Raw genomic sequence first — 24,287 nt, 5'->3', positions numbered from 1 at the left:
CAAACCTCAGAGGAACCCACTTTGTCTCCTTCCTTGATTAGTTTAATAGGGGTAATTATTTCAATAGTATCCCGGTTAATCTTAGTAGGAATGTTAAGCATTTGGAAAGAAGAGATCTGAGATGGATCCAACTTAGTGTTATCAGCGATAGCGATTAGAATTTGTCTATACTCATCTAAGAGGCTGTATAGCTTCTTGTCGTAGGCTAATTTCTTCTTGGCTTTTGTCACCTTGATGGCCATTGCTAGCTTCTCTGTACAATAACCCTAATGGTAGTGGCAGCTCGATGAGAGGGTTAAATAGAAAAACTTGTCATTTGAAAGCTATAACGAAGAATTGGTCCTTTGAGTTTAGAAGTTGAAATACAAGGTTAAACCTTGTATTTAAAAACTGAAATGCAGAAGTGAGATTATCATTTAAAAGGTAAAACGTAGAGGTGAGTTTGTATTTTAGGACCCCAACCAACTCAGTTGGAACGTGGAAATCGTGTTTAGGTGGGATTTTTGCCTAAAATCTTGCTTTGATTTGACAGCTCCAGCTGTCTATAAATAGACCGTCAAAGCTCAAATCAAAAGTCATTCGAATTTATTGTCTTCTTCAGTGAACTCAACAGGAATCAAGTTCATATTCTTTGGTGAACCTAACAAAGATCTTCGTTCATTCTTGTCCAGCGAACTTGTTCATCTTCTCTGACGAGATTGAAATGGCTCCAAGGAAGAAGACTGTTTTGAAATCCATGACAACCATTGCTATGACTTAGGGCGCATCATCAGCTTCGACCGTCGGTGACCCCACGTCACAGGCGGATGCATCGCTGTCACAAATTTCCTTTGTCGGCGGTAAGTGTTGAACTTCGGGACTGTAAAAACTTGTTTTGACAAGTTCTAAGCTTTGAACAACGAGCAAAACTCGTTTTGTCATTATAACGTAGAATTCGACCTTTGTGTTTGGGTTTTTTTTGAAACACGGGGTTCAACCTTTTAGTTTTACCATCGAAATATGGGTTTCGACCTCTGTGTTTGATTTTTGAAACGCAGGATTCGACCTCTGCGTTTGAATTTGAAACGTAGGGATCGATGTTTGTTTGATTTTTTTGAAATGCAAGGTTCAACCTCTGCGTTTGATTTTTCAAAATGAAGGTTTCGACCTTTGCATTTGATTTTTCAAAACGTAGGGTTTGACCTCTCCATTTGATTTTTGAAATGTTGGGTTCGACCTCTGCATTTTGAACTAAGTCTTTTTAGACTTACTTTGGCTCTGTGTTAACTAATTATTTCTTCTATTTGTAGAGTGCTATACCGACGAGCCTCTTTCCTTCCATCACAATTTTGGACCTGAAGGTGGCATAGATCAGAACATGATATTTAATCTACACCGAGAACTTCCCATCTTCCGTGATGCTAACATGGAACATGCTGAAGCGGTTACCAAAGCCTCCTCGGGAACACTCCATACTCGGGTCACAGATGCCAGATTTGAATCTTTGGACCACACAAAGTTCACAAAGCCGGCATTTCTATTCGGGGACTTTGTTGACTTGGAAGCGGATCTCCCTTATAATAGAAATTACAAGTGGCTACAGAAAGTTTGGGATTTCCATCTTTTCTTACCAAATATGGAGAGGATGTATCTAATATCCTACTTTTATTTTACCTCCATCCCAAGGCATATGGATTGGGACCTTGTCAAAGAATAAGATGGGGTTGCTATTGGAGCTTTAACCTTCTACGGTGTTCTCTCAATGGGCTATAATAGGCAAGTGACAGCTTTGGGACCAGGTATATTTCTAAGGAATACCCCGTAGGTGAGGTGGCTAGCCCGACAACCACTTTTATTAGAAGATTTATGGCGACGAAAGGTGAATTTCCCGCCCATGAGTTCAGACCCGCCGGATGGATACATTCTCCTGTTACGGGGTGGTGGACTTGAATGACAAAATTTGTCTTAGAAGAGTTAGGGGCACCTCTCACCCAGTCTGGCTTGAGGACTCCCGTGATGGCCACCAGATATGATATCTCCTAGAACCACTATAATTTCTTTTCCATATTAAAGCGGTACAACCCAGAAACCTGCACCTTCTTCACTTCGGTGGGGGAATTGGGTTTCACTATACATGAGATGTATGACATCTCTAGTCTTCCTTTTGGGGATCTACCATACGAGGAGTTTATCTTAGAAGCAAGGGAGCTTAAGACTTTGAGGACAACCAGCTCTGAAATTTACTCAACTCTCTAGGAAGTCATGTGTCATTTCCATATCTGCACCTAATTGACAAGGGCTCGGGGAAGTGGTGTTAAACAAGTATCCTGGGAGAATACTTGTTTCAAATCTTGACAATAAGGGAGCCTCCGTTTCTCGTTTGGCTGTGAGCACTCTGGAGGAAATCCAGAGCCGCATCGATGCTGCTACTGCTCACTACCTCAATGAGGCCAAAGAAGATATTTTCCCAGCCTACAATGAGTTTGAGAGCTTTCATTATCAAGCTTAGAATCCTATCTCGGACGTGGCGTTGTTGGCTGGATTTCTGATGCTTTGGCTGAAGCAGTGTGTGGTCCCTACTAGGTCAATAGATGCTCTTGTTGTCGAGGTGGTCTACCCAGCTGTTCTTCTGGTGCATGGGAGGCCATTGAACATTCTTTCAGCTATGATGTGCTATTTACAAAGCAGCTTACGAGAGCTAGCTCTGGATTTTTTTTCAAGTTAAGGAGTTGGGATCTGATGATAATATAACTTACCCCGAATCCTCACGTACTAATGCTATATACCCACTTGATGGCATGGTACGTGTCACACTGTCCCTCCCTGATGAGTGTGGCCTCTGCCCAAGGTGACTCATTCATCACACTTGTACAACAACTTGAGTCAGCAAAGTGGGAGTGGACATATATGGTTAAGATCCGCCAAATTCTAGCAAAGGATCTTAATTACCTTGTCTTCCGCTGCGTTCCAGACTTTGAAGGAGGGTGGGTATGGGAGGATGTTCCTAGATGTGGCGGGTCCTAATGGGTTCACCTAACTGAATAGTGGTATTTTCCATTGGCTACTCAACATTAGGCTGGGTTACTTGATCTTTCGGTAGGACGAGAATGTTTTATTTAGCACTATCAGCCATACAGATTTGCTCGCTAATTTATATATGACCAACTATATGTTGGAAATCCTAAGCCTCGACTTGTAGTTGTTGGCAATCTGTATGAGGGAGCCAAGGCCTGGTACTACTCAGAGGTCGGTTGTACCAAGGCCACGTTCAAGCTCCCTCACAAAATGCCCAACTCTTTTACCTCCATGAGCTTCTGCAATTGGTATCAGGCTGCATCTCAAATCCCGAATATAAGCTAAACTTATCCTGTATGAAAGAGATCAGATGGATGTATGTTTCTAAGAGGGGATCTAAGATGTCTCCTCTAAGAGGAATATGTTAGTACTTGGATTATGAAGAGGCAACCACTAAGGAGGGAGGGGGTCAGACAGCTAAAGAAGCTCAACCAGAGGAACCTCAGGCAGCTAAGACTCCCAAAACAAGAGCTGCTAGGAAAATGGCTCTTACAGCGGAGGAGGTAGGTCAATATGAAAGACAGACCCATCAAAGGTTAATGGTCGGGTCCTCTCCCGTTAAAAGCTAACATGAGGGGAGATTGATGGCGGATGCTTTCATGTCCGTGGAGGGAGAGGAAAGACAAGAGCCTTCTGCTGCAAGCCTACCTCATCAATTTGGGTTCGCACAATGGGTCCTACTTTATTAGATGGATCTTCTTCTTACCATCCATCAGACGAAGAGGAGAGTGAGAGTGAATCACTTACTGAGGATGTAGAATCTTTCCCCATAATGGACCTTGCTGCTTCAACAACTCTGGGTCAAGCTTCAGGTGATGTCCTTCCAATCACAGAGACGATACCAGAAAGAGTCAAGCTTGCCACAACTCAAGCTAAAGAAGCTAGGCCTCCTGTAGATGAACCTATAGTGGCTAAACCTGAAAAGCTTAGTGAAAGTCAATCTCCCTCTGTTTCAGCATTAATGCCACCTATAGGAATACAAGTCCTAGCCCAACAATAGGGATCATAGCTAAGCCAGCTACAGTCGTAAGTTCACCTAAACCTTCAGCAACAGGTGATGAGGAGAAGGTGTATTATGAAGCTTCTTGGAATAGTGTTGAAGCTGGTGATGATGAATGTGATGATGAAAATGACTATGACGGTGATGATCTTGGTGATTGGGATATCCCACCACCGTCCTCTTCTAACAAGGCGTAAGCCTATGTCCCTCTTTCTCCCGTCGGTAAGTGTTGTCCACTTTGAACTTTCTGGTATTTTCTTTTTGTATACTAACTGCTTTCATATATAGGATCCCTGACTTATGAGGCCAGCGACATGACTCTACCTCCCGAGCAGCAGGCGATAACTTCTTCTATAGATCAATTACAAATAGTGACGATTCCTCCTCTGGCACAAGCACAGATAGTGACAACTCCTCCTCCGGGACATCTTGCTCTCCCCCATGCAACGACAACTCCTTCACCAGAGGAATAACTCCTGTTGACGATTTCTCTCAAATCTGTGAGGACTGAGAGTACTCCAAGTTCAGTCCAAGTGGGAGTGCTCATAGCTCTGCCCTCAAGTCCTTCACATCTGGATATCGTGGTATCATCTCCGGCTACTACACCGAAGTCGCTTTCTAGATTTCTACCAATCTTTGCGGCTTCGAGGGCCTCGGCGTCACCTTCTACTTAAGCCTCGCTACCATTTCCCATGTGCTCAAAGTTTTAATGGGACACTTAGAGAGTGCTACAGAGATGACCGTTAAGGTTGTGAGTACCGGACATGCCACTTTTTAGAACTTCAGGCCCATCTTGATGAACTACTTAAGCAGCATTATGTGCATGAATAATGCTCAATGGTTTCACCATTGTAAAGAGTGTGTCTCCCATTTAGAAGAAGACTTAAAAGCTTTAGAGGACTTGGGATGCATTGATATCAAAGCCTAGGTTGAATCGACCTCTGCTAGTATCTGGACTAAAGAGGTTCATCAATATGAAGAATTTCAGCGGGGTTTGGTAGAGAAGGACGATCAGGCTACACTCTTGCAAGGGCAATACACTCAAAAGCCAAGACGAGCTGGTGATTTCAACCACCGCTTTACAAACTACTTGAGCAATAATTACTCAAACTTAAAAGACCATTGCTCAATTTCAAGCGGAGTTGGCTCATCAAAAGGATCAATATGCCTGAGATGAATCAGTCGTGACTAGGCTCTCCCTTAAGAACACATCAATACTTCTAAATTATCGCCAAATAGTCCAGGTTCTTGAGGAGGCTAAGAGAGAAGTCGCTGCTAAGGTGCCTGATAAAAATAACGTTAAGAGGCAGGCTGAAGCTGTGGTGCGAGCTGACCATGAGGAGAAGCTTCGTATTATCAAGTCCTAGCTCGCATCAAATAAATTGATGGGCTCAGAGACTTAATTTTGTATTGCCCTTTTTTTATAAGAACAAAACTTTTGTATCACTTCTTACTATTTTTTGAATAAAAAGTGATATCATTCTTTTTTTCTTTTGCTTTCCACTGTCTCTTTTATGTGTTATATTCTGACTTGAAACAATGAAAAATAATTGAAAATTACCAAAGGTGTGATTTTAACTTAGAATAACTTCTCACACAAAGTAAGATTTAACACTTTTCTTTATTATCATTTAAGATTATTCCAGAAAATTTTTATCTGATAGAGATGTTTATGAATGTTTGTCATTCTATTGGAAGAGAATTAACAAGTTTACTTCTTCCCGTGTTAGGCTTTCACTTTAAACACTGAAGGGAAGTTAGAGGTGCCAGAGGTGTAATATGAACGTAGCATGTGTTTTCACTTATAGTGAAATTTAGAAATTTTCTTTATTACCACTAGGGTAATTCTAGATAAATTCTAATCTGCTGGAGATTTCTATGAACACTTGCTTATTCTTATGCTAAAGAATTAACAGGTTCAAAAGGGGGTTTAATTGTCAGAGGTATGGTATTAACATGACAGAAATTTATCGCAATCAGAGTAACTTTAAGGACTTATCGCTTTATTAGAGAGAGTCGATAAGTTGATTATCAAAAGTGTAATGTTAACATGATAGGAATTCGTTGCGATCGGAGCAACATTGAGGACTTATCGTACTATTAGAGAGAGTTGATAAGTTGATTGTCAGATGTGTAATATTAATGTGATGAGAATTCATTACGATCGAAGTAACTTTGAGGACTTATCGCTCTATTGAAGAGAGTCGATAAGTTGATTGTCAGAGGTGTAATATTAACAAGACAGGAATTCATTGTGATCCGAGCAACTTTGAAGACTTATCGCTCTATTGGAGAGAGTCGATAAGTTGATTGTCAGAGGTGTAATGTAAACATGATAGGATTTTATTGCGATCGAAGCAACTATGAGGACTTATTATTCTATTGGAGAGAGTCGATAAGTTGATTATCAGAGGTGTAATGTTAACATGATAGGAATTTGTTGCGATCAGAGCAACTTTGAGGACTTATTACTCTATTGGAGAGAGTCGATAAGTTGATTATTAGAGGTGTAATATTAACATGACAAGAATTCGTTGCGATCGGAGCAACTTTAAGGACTTATCGCTCTATTAAAGAGAGTCGATAATTTGATTGTCAGAGGTGTGATATTAACGTGATAAGAATTTGTGTACTTGTGACTTGAACAATATTTTGGAATTAGCATCTCGTTGGGGAGAATTGCTAAATGAGTTTATCATTAGAGGCGATGAATTTGGTACTTGTGATTTGTGAAAGTACCCTAGAGGGGGTGAATATGGTTTATGCTAATCTAATCTGATTTAATACCAATTTAAATCTTATTAACAATGTCCTGGCAATTTATGATATACAATTAAGATATATGAGCAATGATATTCAATTAAACTAAGGGTGATATAAACATGCAACAATGGCAATATGAAAATATAGATGAATAAATGCACCAATGTTGAACATAAATACAAGAAAATAATCACAGAGTTTGGTCCTTCCGACCTACATCTCCGCTCCCCCCTCCTGAGAAGAATCCACTATCACAATGGATTTTCGACGTTCACCCAAAAACATTTACAACTCCACACAACTTTGGATTTCTAGCTCAAAGAAAACTTTCACAACTCACACTCTTATAATCATACTTTACACCCTCTAAGTGTTGGTCTCTAGCCCCTGCCGCCTTCCTTAAGTGCTCGGATTTATAACCTCTCCCTAGGCTTTACTACCGACGCCACTCCTCTTTAATCGACTCTGTCTCTCACCACACACTCCTCTCGGTGTACAAGTGTATTACAAAGTGTATCTCATAATGAAAGCTCAATAAAAATATTTGTTCTCTACAATAGATGAGAATGAATTGTAAGCCCACACTCTAAGCAACACAATCTCACAACCCTAAATATACTATGTATGAAATACTAAAAGCTCAATAGGTTGAGTGTGTAAACAAAGAGTAAAATCATATATAAACTCAATTAAAGTCTAGCTTATAGAAATGATAATCAAACATATAAATAGCTAGAGATTGTGTTTAGAAAACTTCTCCAATGATAACAAGAGTGAAAGAGATGAGATGAAAGCCCAAACACGAATGGATGATCTATTCTTTCTCTTGTGAAAATCTCTTCACAAACAAAACTTGTAAACACACTTAAATCACAACTTAAACACCCCTAAACTTGTTTTTTAAAACATTCTCTTGGTAGTTAGAAATAGTTATGGCAAAGGGGCATATATAGGGTGGAAGAAACCAGCCCAAGAAAATACTAAAAACCTATCAAAATAATAAAAAAACAAAATTGGAAACTAGTCGTTACTATGTCACTGCTAGTTCATAAGCCGACTTATAATTCGACTTGTCTGATATAAGTCGACTTGTATGAGCTGCAAGTCGACTTAGCAAACGAAAACAACAAACTACACAACAGATTATAAGTCGACTTATCATAAGTCGACTTGCTGGGTATATAAGTCGACTCAGCAGATGAAAACTACAATTTCCAGAACAGTTCATAAGTTGACTTGCTACAGTATATAAGTCGACTTATAAACATGCACAAGCACTATTCATTTATAAAATCTGATTTTTGAAGTGCCTTAAAAAAAGCAAATAAATTCTAAAAAATATAAAACTTTGGAAAATGATTATAAACATGAAAAGAACATGTTATAAAAAGAATTTTATAAATTGCATCTCCCAATTGTGAAAACTCTTCATTTTGTAAAATAGTCCAAAAACGTGAAAACTCAACAACACATGATTTTAACATTTTGACTTAAACTAAAGTTTGAAAACTTTTGTATAAAACGTGAAAACTCAACAACACATGATTTTAACATTTTGACTTAAACTAAAGTTTGAAAACTTTTGTATGGCTTTATAGACTTAGAAAACACATGATTTTAACATTTTGACTTAAACTAAAGTTTGAAAACTTTTGTATGGCTTTATAGACTTAGAAAAAGGTACAAACCAATATTGTCAAGTCTATAATTCACAAACACAATATTTTCTCAAAAATAATGTTTTGCATAATATATGCATTTTTACAAAAACCAAATTGATAAATATGAAACGTATGAGTATGTATATGAATATATCTATTGTTTCATATTTGTTTAGCTAGACCAAAAACAAAACAATAAATATAAAATATGTAAGTATATAAACAAGTATATTTATTTTATATTTAAATTAACTTGAAAACTAAAAATGTGTATGTGTGTATATAATTGAGTTTGAAGTATCTACACACAAAGTATAAACACTAAACTATAAAAACTATACCCAAGCAATCTTGATCTATAATAAAGCTTAACTTGGTTGCGAATGAAGCTTGATCTTGAATTAGACTTGAATGTGCAATGACTTCACTCCACTATTTCTGCCAACCTCCATTTGATATGATCGTTATGACGCAATCTATCCAACCTTCAACATGAATATTTGTGTAGAGTACCTAACAAAACAAATGTAAACACTCGACACATTATTAGAAATTATTTGTAATCAGCAAAACAAGATTAGAGAGTAGGCTCATAAACATGAGACCTAACATGGCTAACAATCTCCCCCTTTTTGATGATGACAAACACAAAGAGATAAAAAATATACATCATACCAAAAGAATATATAAATTATAAACATCATGCATAAAACCAAAGCTATACTCATAATGTTACTCCCCCTTTGTTAACATCAAAAATTAGGGAAACAACAAGAATGAAGAGAGCGAAAGCTCCCCCTATCATAAAGTATAGATGAGTATAAAAATTATAAATGAAATAGGGAAAAGCTCCCTCTATCAAGAAGCCATAAATAATATATTGAATATGAGTATAGCAAACTTATGTGAGCAAGCATAGATATAGAATATGCTAAACCCAACTCACAAAAAAAAAGACCAAGTGAACACATATATATATCATTAACACAAAGTGTCACAAGGGTCTAAAACATAAATATATATCAACAAGATATATAACAAAAATATTCAAAAAATCAATGATCGAATGTTTAATCAATAAATTCCAAAAAAAAAATCATAAATCATCAAACATAAATCATGACTAAAAATATGTCTCAATAAAGTAATATGTATAGATTTATGAAATCAAAAGAATGAAATGTTAGACCATAGAGGGGGGGTGATTAGAGTCTTATGCTAATCTAATTCGATTTTATGCTAATTAAAACTAATTAACAAGATATCCTAGTAAGTATAAAATACAACAAGATATATGAGATAGGATAAACAATATGAGCAAAAAGATATATCCTAGCAATGAGATATATGATAAAATATATGCAAGGATATATAAATCATACAAGGGTAAACAAACTAAACTAGATAGTGGGTTAAATAAACAATGAGCAATACACAATGGCGATATAAGATATGAACATGAAAATAAGTGCGCCAATGCAATCTCAAACCCACGATATGATCACGGAGTTCGGACCTTCTGTCCTACGTCTCCGCTCCCTACTCTCGGGGAGAAATCCACTATCACAACCGGGTTTTTTACACTTACCCAAACAACGTTTACACCTCACACTCGGTTATTTAGCTAACCGAAAACTTTTCAATTTACACTCTTGCAATCCCACTCTACACCCTCTCAAGTGTTGGACTCTAGATGTGTCTCCCTCAAGTGCTCGAATACAACCTCTCCCTAGGTTCGTCAACCAATGCCACTCCTCTTGGGACGATCCCCGACTCACACCACATACTTCTCTCGGTGTACAAGTGTATTACAAAGTGATCTCACAATAAAGCACAATTTCAACAATTGTTTGTTCTCTAATATGGATGAGAACACAATGAAAGCTCACACTCAATTATTATAACTCTCACCAACCCAAATACTATGTATGAAAATATGATAAGCTCAAGTAGGTGTGTGCAAATAATGAGTGAAATAAAATCTAACTCAATTAGCAAACAAGCAATAATAAGAATATTAAAATCGATAATAAAATTGTTAGAGAAAAGAGTTAGAAAAACTTCTCTATAAACACAAAGGAGAGGATGAAGAAGACTGAGGATGAATCCCTCAATTTGCAATTTAAGCTTCCTCCTTTGTAAATAAAAAATCCCAAACTTAAAACAAACTAAACAAGCTTAAACCCTTATTAAACCTTGTTTAAAAACTTCTTTGATACACTTGAAAGATGAGAGCAAGGGGGGTATTTATAGCCTCCAAAAACCTTAGCCAAAAACCCTAAAGGAAAAGACCAAAAAGCTCAAGAATCAGAAATCTGATTCTGTACCAAAATGATCGTTGGGCAATCGGCGGTCGACCGTGGGAAAATCACGGTCGACCGCGAGCAAAAAAAAACAAAGAAAAGTCTCTGGACATCAGCCGGTCGACCGTGACGGTCGACCACGAGAACATCCGATCGATCGTCACGATCGACCGCGAGCGGGCGGTCGACCGTGGTGGTCGACCGCAAACAGATACTGAAAATATTCAGGTTCTGAACTTGTTTTTGTTGATTTTGAAAATTTGTTAAATATAATAAATAATGTCCAAAAATAATAAAACTTTGGGAAATGTATATAAACATGTAAATGAACATGTTACAAAAGGAATTTCTCAAATTACATTTCCCATTTGTAAAATATCATCATTTTACAAAATAGTCCAAAACATGAAAATATAAACATATGAGTTTTGACATTTTAGTTTAACCATGTTTAAAACATGAAAATATAAACATATGAGTTTTGACATTTTAGTTTAACCATGTTTTGAAACTTTACAAAATGATTATATAGACTTAATAAAATATGAGTTTTGACATTTTAGTTTAACCATGTTTTGAAACTTTACAAAATGATTATATAGACTTAATAAAAGATGTATATAATTGTTATTAAGTCCAAAAAGCAAGAAAACAATATTTTTACAAAATTACATATTTTGTAAACATTTCAAAAGTAAATATGATTTCATTGAACTAAATAAAATTAAAATCATATATATGCATGTAAGTATGAAACAAAAATATGTTTTCGAATTATATTTAATTGTTTCATATTAAAACTTAAAAACTATCAAACCAAAATATATATGTATATATATAACTATTTATATACAAAAACCAAAACGTGTATGTGTGTATATAATTGAGCTTAAAGTATCAACACACATAATATAAACCTAAACTAAATATACCCAAGCTTGTGCTCTTCAGCGAAGCTCTATCTTGGTATACTTGCGGATGAAGCTTGAACTTGAATCTTTAACTTTGAATAGTGTAGGCTTCATACCACAATTCCGCCAACCTCTATTGGATATGATCGTGAATGCGTAATTCCATCCATCCTCCAACATATTGTTTGTCTATAATAAATAACAAAATATAAACACTAGACAAATAATATTAGATATAAATTATTTGTTAAATCTTTGTCTATAATAAATAACAAAATATAAACACTAGACAAATAATATTAGATATAAATTATTTGTTAAATCATCATCAAAACAAGAATAAACACTAGACAAATAATATTAGATATAAATTATTTGTTAAATCATCATCAAAACAAGAAGGCCAACATGAAAAATATGAGAATAATGAAAAATATTTCTAAATAAAAACAAATCATGAGAACCATGAAAATCATTAAAATCATGAAATTCCAAAAGAAAATCAAATCAATCAAATGAAATCATAAATCAAACAAATAAAAATCATATATGTAGTTACAAAACATGATCAAAAGAAACTATGAATCATGTCTTAAACCACAATCACATAAAGATAAATCAATATCAATTTTTTTGTCATATTTGACAAGAAAACAAGAGAGGCAATCATATCAAATTTTTGAGCTTGTTTCAACCCATATAAAACTTTTTGTACACGGTAACCATGATATGGAAATAAATAACTAATAAAGTCGGAGGGTTGCTCAAACACAAATCTCTCATAAAAAAACAAAGCCAATAAAAATTTGTAATGTATAATGAAAAACAAAACATTGACTTTAAAAGATTGTTTTTAATTTTAAAAAATTTTAAAATTTTTTTAAAAACATTTTTTTAAAAACCAAGAAATAAAAAATAAAAGTGCTAAAAATCTTGGTTTTAACATCAAAAAGGTTTTGGAACCCAAATAATCATGTGCCGAAAGATTTAGGGACATGACCCCTATCATTTAAGCTTAAAGTCCTAGGGTTATGAACTCATTTGGGTGCATTTAGTGTACGGAATTGGTCATAGCAATAATCACTCAAATGAGCCTTCCGATTGTAATATCTACAATGGAACGGGTGCACTTGCTTTTGTTGACCATATGAGTGTACACGAGAAATATTTGCAAACAAAGGTAATTTATTTGAAGCTTTTTATAAATAAAAAATATTTTTCAAATCAAAATAAAATTTGGTCAAATGACCAAAACGACCACAAAAATCACATTGATATACATTAACATGCTTATGATGAACTTTGTGAGTATAAGCATGTGAATGTGTATGTGTACATGATGATGAAGCTTGATGGGTTGTACTAGGAACATTAGATTTTGTGGGTTTTCGTGCATCATAAAAAAATTTAGCAAGGTGGTTTTTTCGACCGCAAATATAACATTTGTAAATCTTACTATACATGTGTGCATAGTCAGGGTGTAATTTGGAAGTATTAAGATGTGACTTTGCACACAAGTCCACAAGCTTATTATAATTAACAATGCATGTTTTAAGGGTTGAATCTAAGGTAGATATACGATACTTAACATGATTCAACTCATTATTTTGTACAAATGCATTGTTATTAGAAATAGAACATATATAAGTGTTAACAAAAGAACTAACTTCATTTTTCATGTTCTCTACTTCCAAAATGGCATTATTTTTATCATGAGTTAAGCTAATCATAGATGTGGTTAATTTTTCATTTTCCAAAATTAATTTCACATTGTTTTCTTTTGATATTACATTCTCTTTAGCAAGACATTAAGTTTGGAAGCTAGCAACTCATGATTAGATTTCAAGTTAACATGCTTGCTTTTTAAATCTTTAAAATTATGATGCATTTTTGTGTGGGCATGCATTAATATTTTATATGCATATGCGAGTTCATTGATAGATAAATCATCATTGGAATCAGACTCGCTTACCATACTAGGGCTATCGCCTGGTGGCCGTGTGCATGATGTTCCACTATCACTTGAAGCCGATTCCCCCAAAGTGCGTTGACCTCCTCCAAGTTACCTTGATGTACTTTTATGAATTTTCATAAAGTGTAAGTACTATCAAAAGAATCAAGCTTGTTAGAAAAAGATGAGTCAAAAGCATTGTGCAAAATTCTAACAAAAGTTTATTCATTGTAAACAATCTTCTATCTTTATCACATCACTTGCATTTCTCCATAGTGGGTACAATATAAGCATCGTTAATAATTTTTCATAAATCAAAATGTTTGGATCGAACAAAAAGTTTAAATCTAACACACCATTGAGCATAGGTGAAATTATCTAATCTAGGAGCAACATTAATGGTATAACCTAAGCTAGGTGCACAGTGCATATTGCAAGCAAAATAAAAATTATCAAAACAAGATTAGCAACAATATGAAAGATTGGATCTTTAACTCAATGCAGTTAAACCACAAATCAAAGAGCACCAAGCTCTAATACCAATTGAAAGTACCCTAGAGGGGGTGAATAGAGTTAATGCTAATCTAATCCGATTTAATACCAATTAAAATCTTATTAACAATATTGTAGCAATTATGATATACAACAAGATATATGAGCAAGGATATGCAACTAAACTAAGGGAGACATAAACATGCAACAATGGCGATATGAAAATATACAAGAATAAATGTGTTAATGCCAAAGATAAACACAAGAAAATGATCATGAAGTTCGGTCCTTCTGACCTATGTCTCCGCACCCCACTCCCGAGAATTATCCACTATCACAATGAGTTTTCGATATTCACCCAAAAACGTTTACAACTCCACATAATTTTGGTTTTCTAGCTCACCGAAAATTTTTACAACTCACACTCTGGCAATCATACTTTACACCCTCTAAGTGTTGGTTGCTAGCCCGTATCGCCTTCCTCAAGTGCTCGGATTTATAACCTCTCCCAAGGCTTTACTACCAACGTCACTCCTCTTGGAATCGACCCCATCTCTCACCAAACACTCCTCTCAGTGTACAAGTGTATTACAACGTGTATCTCATTATGAAAGCTCAATAAAAAGATTTGTTCTCTACAATAGATGAGAACAAATTGTAAGCCCACACTCTAAGGAACATAATCTCACAACCCCAAATATACTATGTATGAAATACTAAAAGCTCAATAGGTTGTATGTGTAAACAAAGAGTAAAATCATATATAAACTCAATAAAGTCTAGCTTATGGAAATGATAATCAAATATATAAATAGCAAGAGATTTAGTTTAGAAAAATTCTCTAATGAAAACAAGAGTGAAAGAGATGAGATGAAAGCCCAAATACGAATGGATGATCTCTTCTTTCTCTTATGAAAATCTCTTCACAAACAAAACTTGTAAACACACTTAAACCAAAACTTAAACACCATTAAACTTATTTTTTAAAATATTCTCTTGGTGGTTAGAAATAGTTATGACAAATGGGTATATATAGGGTGGAAGAAACAAGCCCAAGAAAACACCAAAAACAATAAAAAAAACAAAAACTGAAAACTAGTCGTTACTCTGCAACGGCTAGTTCAAAAGTCGACTTATTAGTCGACTTGTCTGATATAAGTTAACTTGTATGAGTTGCAATTCGACTTAGTAGGTGAAAACAACAATCTGCACAATAGATTATCAATCGACTTGCTGGGTATATAAGTCGACTCAACAGATAAAAACTATAATTTCCAGAACAGTTCATAAGTCGACTTGCTACAATACATAAGTCGACTTATAAACATGCACATGCACTGTTCATTTATAAAATTTGATTTTAGAAGTGCCTTAAAAAATAGCAAATAAATTCTAAAAAATATAAAACTTTGGGAAATGATTATAAACATGAAAAGAACATGTTACAAAAAGAATTTTTCAAATTGCATCTCCCAATTAAGAAAACTCTTTATTTTGCAAAATAATCCAAAAACGTGAAAACTCAAAAACACATGATTTTGACATTATGACTTAAACTAAAGTTTGAAAACTTTTGTATGGCTTTATAGACTTTGAAAAAGGTAAAACCAATATTGTCAAGTCTATAATCCACAAACACAAGATTCTCAAAAATAATGTTTTACATAATATATGCATTTTTACAAAGACCAAAATGATAAATATAAAACTTATAAGTATGTATATGAATATATCTATTGTTTCATATTTGTATTATTAGACCAAAAACAAAACAATAAATATAAAATATGTAAGTATATAAACAAGAATAATTATTTTATATTTATATAAACTTAAAAACTAAAAATATGTATGTGTGTATATGATGGAGCTTGAAGTATCTACACACAAAGTATAAACCTTAAAATATAAAAACTATATCCAAGCAATATTGATCTATAATGAAGCTCAACTTGGTTACATATGAAGCTTGATCTTGAATTAGACTTGAATGTGCAATGGCTTTACTATACTATTTTCGTCAACCTTTATTTGATATGATCGTTATGGGATAATCCATCCAACCTCCAACATGGATATTTATGTAGATTACCTAATAAAACAAATGTAAACACTCGACACATGTTTTTAGTAATTGTTTGTAATTATCAAAATAAGATTAGGGAGTAGGCTGATAAACTTGAGACCTAACAAGGCTAACAATTTGAACAAGATTTAGGAAAATTATCACTCTGTTGAGGGGAGTTGATAAATTAGTTATTTATTACTCCGTTGAAGAGAGTTAATAAATTGATTGCAATTTGAGCCATTTTGGGGACTTATCGCTCTGTTGACGAGAGTCAATAAGTTGATTTTGACAGAGGAATTATTGTCACATCGGGGGTAATGCAAGCTGAATCCAAACTCTGTGGAGATGATGGTCATCATAGGTGTAATGTTAACTTGACGACAAAAGAGAAATTTGTCAGCTGATTTAGTTTAGACCCTGTAGAAGATGCAAAAAGGTTTTGACAACACTCTGTCAAAAAAGTTTATGATACATGACTTTCATGAGAGTAATTGTCATGTTGGAAACGTGGGGATGAACCCATCGTTTGAGGTATGAAATGTAAAAGTGATTTTTGTATTTGATTACTTGAAACGCAGAGTTGACACATGTGTTTGAGGCTTGAAACATGGGTCTAACTCTTTCTTTAGAGTTAAAAAATGCAGGATTGAGCCTGATGTTTGAGAAATTGGAACGTAGCCATGGGCCTTGCGTTTAAGAAGGCTAACCGCCTTATCATGTAATGCTGAGATTGCGTTTCGAGTGTTGGGATTCTATTCTAGAGTCCCGCGCTAAATTAACAGCGTTGCAGCTGTTTATAAATAGACCCCTTTTGGGGTTGAATTAAGATTTACTTAACTCTTCATCTTTATTTGTAGCTTTTGAACGAGTTCTTCTCATTTCCTTTAAGATTTCTGACAATCTTCGCCCGTCTCTGACCACCAATGACAATGGCACCAAAAAGGATGAGTTTTGTTTTGAAGAAAGTCATGAGAACGACTTTGGAAACACCGTCGGTTTGGGACGCCGACGGTGTTCTTGCTTCCACGGCCACATCGTCATCGCTACCGCCGCATGCGCCTGCTTGCTACAGTAACAAGGACATACTAACTTATTTCGACAAGTTTTTTCAAAACCCTAGATGGGTTCTGGGTTGAAGAAGATGATGAAGATGATTCATCTTTCTTCTGATTGAAATGCAGTGATGGGCCTCTATGTTAATTGTGAAACACAGAGTTGTCTCTTACGTTTTGAGATTGGAACACAGGCTCTGGCCTTAGAGTTTGAGATTGAGAATGATGGTTTCGACCACTGCATTTTACAATTGAAATGCGGGTTTCGACCTCTGCGTTTTATTATTGAAATGCGGGTTTCGACCTCTGCCTTTGAAATTAGACCCTTGGACTTGTACCAGCAACTTGTTTCAGCTACTTCTGATTTTTTTTTATTTTGTAGTGCTTTTCCCTAACATGTCACTCTCTTGTGAACATCACTTTGGGTATACTGGTGGTTAAAATGATAGCGAAGCTTTTGGTTTCCGTGAAGAACCTCCACTATACACTTTTCCTGACTTGGAGCGGACGTAAAAGATCATTGATGCTAGATCTTCTATCCTTAGAACTTTGGTCACAAACATGGACATGGAGACGCCGGCAGACCATGATCAATTCGTAAAACTAGCATTTTTGTTCAGAGATCACATATCGGTGGAAGACAGACTCATACATGCGGAGGACTCTAAACTGCTGCAAAGAATCAATGACTGTTTCTTCTTTCTGCCAAATATGAAGAGAATGTACCTGCTCTCCTACTTCATGAGCGTCAGCTATCGCAGGAGTTTAAGTTTTGATCTTGTCGAGGAGAAGGAGAATATATTTTTTGGAATTGGTCGACGAGTTCGTATTGATGGATAAATCCAGGGTTTGAAACCTAGTAAGTTTGAGGAAAAAGATCTCACTCAAGAGATACTCATTCCGGTGAACATTTTCATTCACCAATTCATTGCTGCCCGGGGAGAGCTCCCTACATAAGATTTCAGATCCCCTGGTTGGGTGTACACAGGAGAAGGAGGTTGGTGGACCCGAATGGTGGACTTCGTTCTTGAAGATCTTAAGGACTCACTTGCTCAGTCTAGCCTCACTATTTCGTTGTTGTCCACCTGATATGGGATTGTTCAGAGCTATCCCAACTAGTTCGGTATGCTGGAGTGGTATGATCCTGATAGCTGTACTTTTTTCACACCCGTCGGAGAGCTGGGCTTCGTTCTCCACGAGATGCATGTTGTATCAGGGGTGCCATTTGGAAAGAAGCCCTATGAGGAGTTCGTCCCTACCACTGAAGATCTCTCTATCTTGAGAGCAACATATCCAAAGGTTTATGCAACGTTCTAGGAGGTGATGTGCCATTTTTAAATTTGCGCTCAAGTCGTTAGGCTACGCGGAGGAGGAGTCATGAACACTTCCTGGGCAGACTACCTCTTTCAGAACTTGAGTCAGAATGATGTGGACGTGACCCATGTTAGACCCTAAACGCCACTAGGAAAGAACCCTAGAGGGGGGTGAATAGGGTTTATGCTAATCTAATCTGATTTAATGCCAAATTAAAACTTATTAATAATTTATTCTTACAAGTATGATATACAACGAACTATGAGCAAGAATATATAAACAAAGAGCGATATAAACATAAACTAAAATTCAAATGAGATAGTGGCAAATAACAAATACAAGCACAAGGAAATAATCATGGAGTTCGGACATTCCGTCCTACATCTTCGCTCCCCACTCCTGGGGAGAAATCCACTATCACACCGGTTTAAAACACTAACAAAAAACATTTACAACTCCACACAATTTTGGTTTTCTAGCTCACCGAAAACTTTACAATTTACTCATAATGTAACTACACAAACTCCCACCTCAAGTGTTGGACCTTACGTGTCGCCTCCCTCAAGTGCTCGCTCGGCTTTACTATCTCTCCCTCGGATTTACTGCCGATGTCACTCCTCTTGGTATCGACCACATCCTCACCACACACATCTCTCGGTATACTTGTGTAATACAAAGTGATCCTCACAATAAAAGCTTAATACAAATGGTTTGTTCTCTAATACAAGATGAAAACTCAAAGTAAGCTCACTCAATCACACCCACAACCCAAGTTATACAATGTGTGAAAATACTTTAGCTCAATGGTTGTGTGTGAATATGATAAATAAGAAATGAAACTATACTTAAATCAAACTAGCACAAATGTTATATATATATATATATATATATATATATATATATATATATATATATATATATATGAATCAAAATGTAAGTATGCTAGAAGATAAGTTAAGAAAAACTTCTCTAAGTATCAAGAGTGATGGAGATGAGAAATTCAAGCTCAAAAACCGAATGAAGATTGATATCCTCCTCTTGTGAAACTCTCTTCACATAAACACTTGATAAATACCCTTAAAACAAACTTTAAAACACTTGTAAACATGATTTAAATTTTTCTTGGATGATTATAAGAGTTGAGGGATGATGGGCATTTATAATAACTAAAGACAACAACCCCAAAGCCAAAGAAAAGACCAAAAAACGAGGCAAATCTCTAAAAAAATCAGAACCAGAAAAAACTAGCCGTTATTGCAATGGTACACTGTTCGGTCGATCGTGAATAGTGCACCGGTCGAACTGCACTGTTCACAGAACGTGCACAAACCTAGAAATCTGCGTATCTGGCTATGTAAAATCAATTATAAATAGTAAATCAACTCCAAAAATCGTTATATTTTGGGAGACGTTTCTACAAATAAAGATAAATATGTTAGAGAAAGAATTTCTTAAATATCACTTTCTATTTGTGAAAAATAATTGTTTGAACACAGATATTATAGCTTTTAAAAAACTGTTAAAAACTTATTTTTGTAAATTCAATTGAAAATAACAAAACAACTCCAAAATTAATAAAAACTGGGGAAATATATATATAAGAAGATAAACATGTAAACGGATTTTTTTTCAAATTTTATTTCTCAATTGTAAAAACTCATCTGTTTTAAAAAACATACACTGACATGAACTTATTAAAACTTGATTTTGACAAAACGAGTTCAAACAAGTTTGAAACTTCTTTTAAATGAATTAATAGACTTTATAAAATATGTAAACTAGTTATATTAAGTCAATAATCCAAAAAACACGTTATTATCTAAAATGGATGTATAATAGTCAATAAATCAAGAAAACATGTACGTGTACTATTTGAGCTTAAAGCATAAGCACACAAAGCATAAACCTAAACTAATATACCCAAGGCAATTGATCTTCATTAATATCATCTTGATTGTTGATGAATCTTGAACTTGAACTTGACTTGAATGCATTGGCTTCACTCCGATATATTATAGCTTCCTTTTGATATCATCGTGTAGGCGCAATCTAACCAACCCCCAACACATTATTTGTCTAGAATAAATAAGAAAACACAAATACTAGACAAAAAATATTAGTCATAAATTATTTGTTAAAACATTATCAAAACAAAAGGATTAACAATCTCCACCTTTTTGATGGTGACAAACAATTATTTCTCCCCCTTTGGGATGATCATCAAAACAATATAAGAATTATGATTATCATACATAAAAACAAGCAAGATATACTCACAATATTTCTCCCCATTTGGCAACATCAAAAATGTGGATAACAATAAGAGAGCGTAAGCTCCCCCTACAAATTAGCATAGGTGAGTATAAAAACATAAATAAGGATTGCTCCCCCTATCAAGATGCCTTATGGAATATATGAGATGAAGTGCTAAGGCAAACATGTGAGTAAGAATAGATGAAAAACATGTTAAATATCACTCAACTATAACAAGACTATGAAAACACATATAGATATATCAATATGAAAAAGTGTATCTCAATACATAAACATGAAAACAATGTATAAATAGATTTATGACAACAAAAGAATGAAGAACATGAGAATCATGAAAAAAGTTTTCAAATAAAAAAAAATCATAAGAACCATGAAAATTATGACTAACATGAAAATCCAAATGAAAAAAGTCACTCAAATGAAATCATAAATCAAGTGGAATCCTATAAAAACAAACCAATATCAATCTTTAATTAAAAGGCAAGAGAAACAACTATATCAAGATCTTGAGCTTGTAACAACCCATATAAACATTTATTATCCGGTAAACATAATTTGAAAATAAATCACCACTAAATCGGGGGGTTGCTTAAACATAAACCTCTCATATAAAAACTCAAAATAAAGTATATATATCCAAAAATGATGTTTGATCAATAAAGGAATTTTTTTATAAAACTTGATCAAGCCACATAAAGAATACATTATAAAGCACAAAAAGATGATCCATAAGCACAAACAGATAAATATCATCATAGAAGTGTTTTATAATGAATTCAAAAGTACAAGTCAAAACAAACTCTTCATAGTTCGAACTAAGATTACAAAACATACAAGAATCATGAACTATGGATTTAAAATTCAAAAATAAATTATTTATGTTTTTCAAACAATGTAAATGTATATATTTATATATATGTTTGAAAACAAATAAAATTCTAAAATCTAAAAAATACAAAATAAACATAATCAATTTTGTTTTGGCACCCAAAAACTTTTGGTGCCAGAAAATTTAGGAACATGACCCCTTATAGCTCAAAGCCTTAGGGTTATGATCTTTTTTGGGCGTATTTTGAACACGGGTCCGGTCATAACAATAATCGTGCAAATGACCCTTCCGATTGTAATATGTGCAATGAAAAGGATACATTTGTTTTATTAGACCATATGGATGTGCACGAGGAATATTTACAAACAAGGATGATCTTTTAAAGTTATTTTGAAACTGTAAAACATCATTAAATAAAGGTGGTCTTTTTAGAATATTTTACAAATTAGAACTTTTTTGCAAATCAAAACAACAATTTGTAAGATGTCTAAACCTACCACAAACATCACATTTAAATTTATGTGGTCTTTTAGAAACATTTGGCAAACATGAAGCCTTTTTCAAATCAAAACAAAACTTGGCCAAATGACCAAAACGACCACAATAATCATATTTAAATACATAAGCATGCCTATGATGAACTTTATGATTATGTGCATGTGTATGTGCAAAATGTGATGATGATAAAACTTGATGGGATGCACAATTATGATTATTAATTGTAGGTTTTTGTGCATCATAGCAAAATTTAGTTAAATGACCTTTACGGCCGCAAATAGAACACTTATAAACTTTGTTATATATATGTGCATGATATATGGATTGTTTATATATAGTAGCATGAGACTTAACACACATATCCATAAGCTTCTTATGATTGTTAATGCATGTAGTTAGAGTTGAATCTAAAGAGGTAATAAGATTTTTAACATTGTTCAACTCATCATTAGACATATTAGCATTGTTATTAGAAGTGGAACACATATTATCATTTATAATAGAATTAAGCTCATTTCTAATGTTCTCTACTTCTAATATGGCATTGTGACGCCCCAGGGTTCACACAAGGCTACAGTCCCAGGTGAAACCTGATTGTTAAACCTGCCAAGCACGAAACACCATGCTACGACATGTTTCACCATCACAATCACTATCTCTCTAGTGGAAATAATAAATAGATGAAGCGACATGTTTCACCATCACAATCACTATCTCTCTAGTGGAAATAATAAATAGATGAAGGTACAGACAGGTAAATAATCAATAATAAATAGATGAAGGTACAGACAGGTAAATAATCAAAATCGAACAACACTGAAAATATACACAGAAAAAACATAAGAAATATTAATAATGAGCCCAACTGGAATGAAGTAGATTTATCTCTGAGTCTAAACTGAATCTCAAATACAACGAGTCAAATAAACAAAGTCTCACAATAGCTCTCAACTCTATGAAATAAAATACCAATCTAGAGTCTGGAAATAATCAACTACATGTGGAGTTATGTAATAACTACAAAATATAATAAATAGCTAAACGGACAACTAAGATGTCCTATCAACCTGCGACTCTCCGTGCACCAGACTCGCTGCCTAAAAAGAGGGGAAAACATAGAGCGTCAAAGCGCTAGCGAGATCATCACTACCTCTCCCTAGGGAAAGGGGTAGGAGTATATAGAAAATAGAGTCGGTACGTACATATATCAAATCATTCTTATAACTCTTTATAAATGAAAAACAAATAATCAATGATAAATACCCCAATCTCTAACATAAAGAATAATCATCTCATCTCGAACTACGTCCGAGTGACCTGCTCTAACATAAGAGGATATCAACAGTTGTTAAAACAAATATATCTGTCGTTCATAACGGGTGTATCAAAATCTCAAAGGAAATACCCTACTCATGGGCAATCTATCATGAAAGTAAAGCTTACAACTGATCAATTATCTATGTGTGCATCATCTTGTACTATAGCGATACTTTTGTAATACTCGTTACTCAATTGCTCTGCAGTAATAGGATTTATTATTCTCCTATTCCGGATACATATAACAACAATACTATTATAATACTCTTACTCAATCGTTCTGCAGCAAATAGGTTTCATCTCCCTATTTTCAGATACATATGGAACAACATTACTCATATGTGTTTATCAAATCAACTCATGTCGAAAGTGTGTCAATCTAACACAATCTAGCATACATGCACCAATCTCAGTGTGCGTGTCCACATCTGAAGTATACTCTTTTTCCAGGTGTTTATGAAGCCTTAACATTGAAGTTAATCATCACAAAGTCGAGAGGAACACTCAAAAACCCAAAATCCAACTCAACTGAACATGCACAGCAAAAACAAATTGGTGGTCGACCGTGGTGGTCGACCACGACGGGCTCCAGGGACTACCCAGGTCTCAGTCCTGCACGCGATCGACCATGACGGTCGACTGTGGATCCTGATTCTAGTTTTTCAGATTTGTTTGTGTGTGTCATGATCACATCATGTTTTCTTGATATAAGCATGTTTAAACTTCATGAAACTTGCATGCAAACATGACACAGCAGATAGGAACATCTAGAAACAAACTCAACATGTATAACCATGATT

Source organism: Asparagus officinalis, chromosome 2 (genome assembly GCF_001876935.1).
Source record: "Asparagus officinalis chromosome 2, Aspof.V1, whole genome shotgun sequence".
Lineage (NCBI taxonomy): Eukaryota > Viridiplantae > Streptophyta > Magnoliopsida > Asparagales > Asparagaceae > Asparagus > Asparagus officinalis.
The sequence above is the reverse complement of the archived record's forward strand: the minus strand, read 5'-3'. Positions refer to the sequence as shown.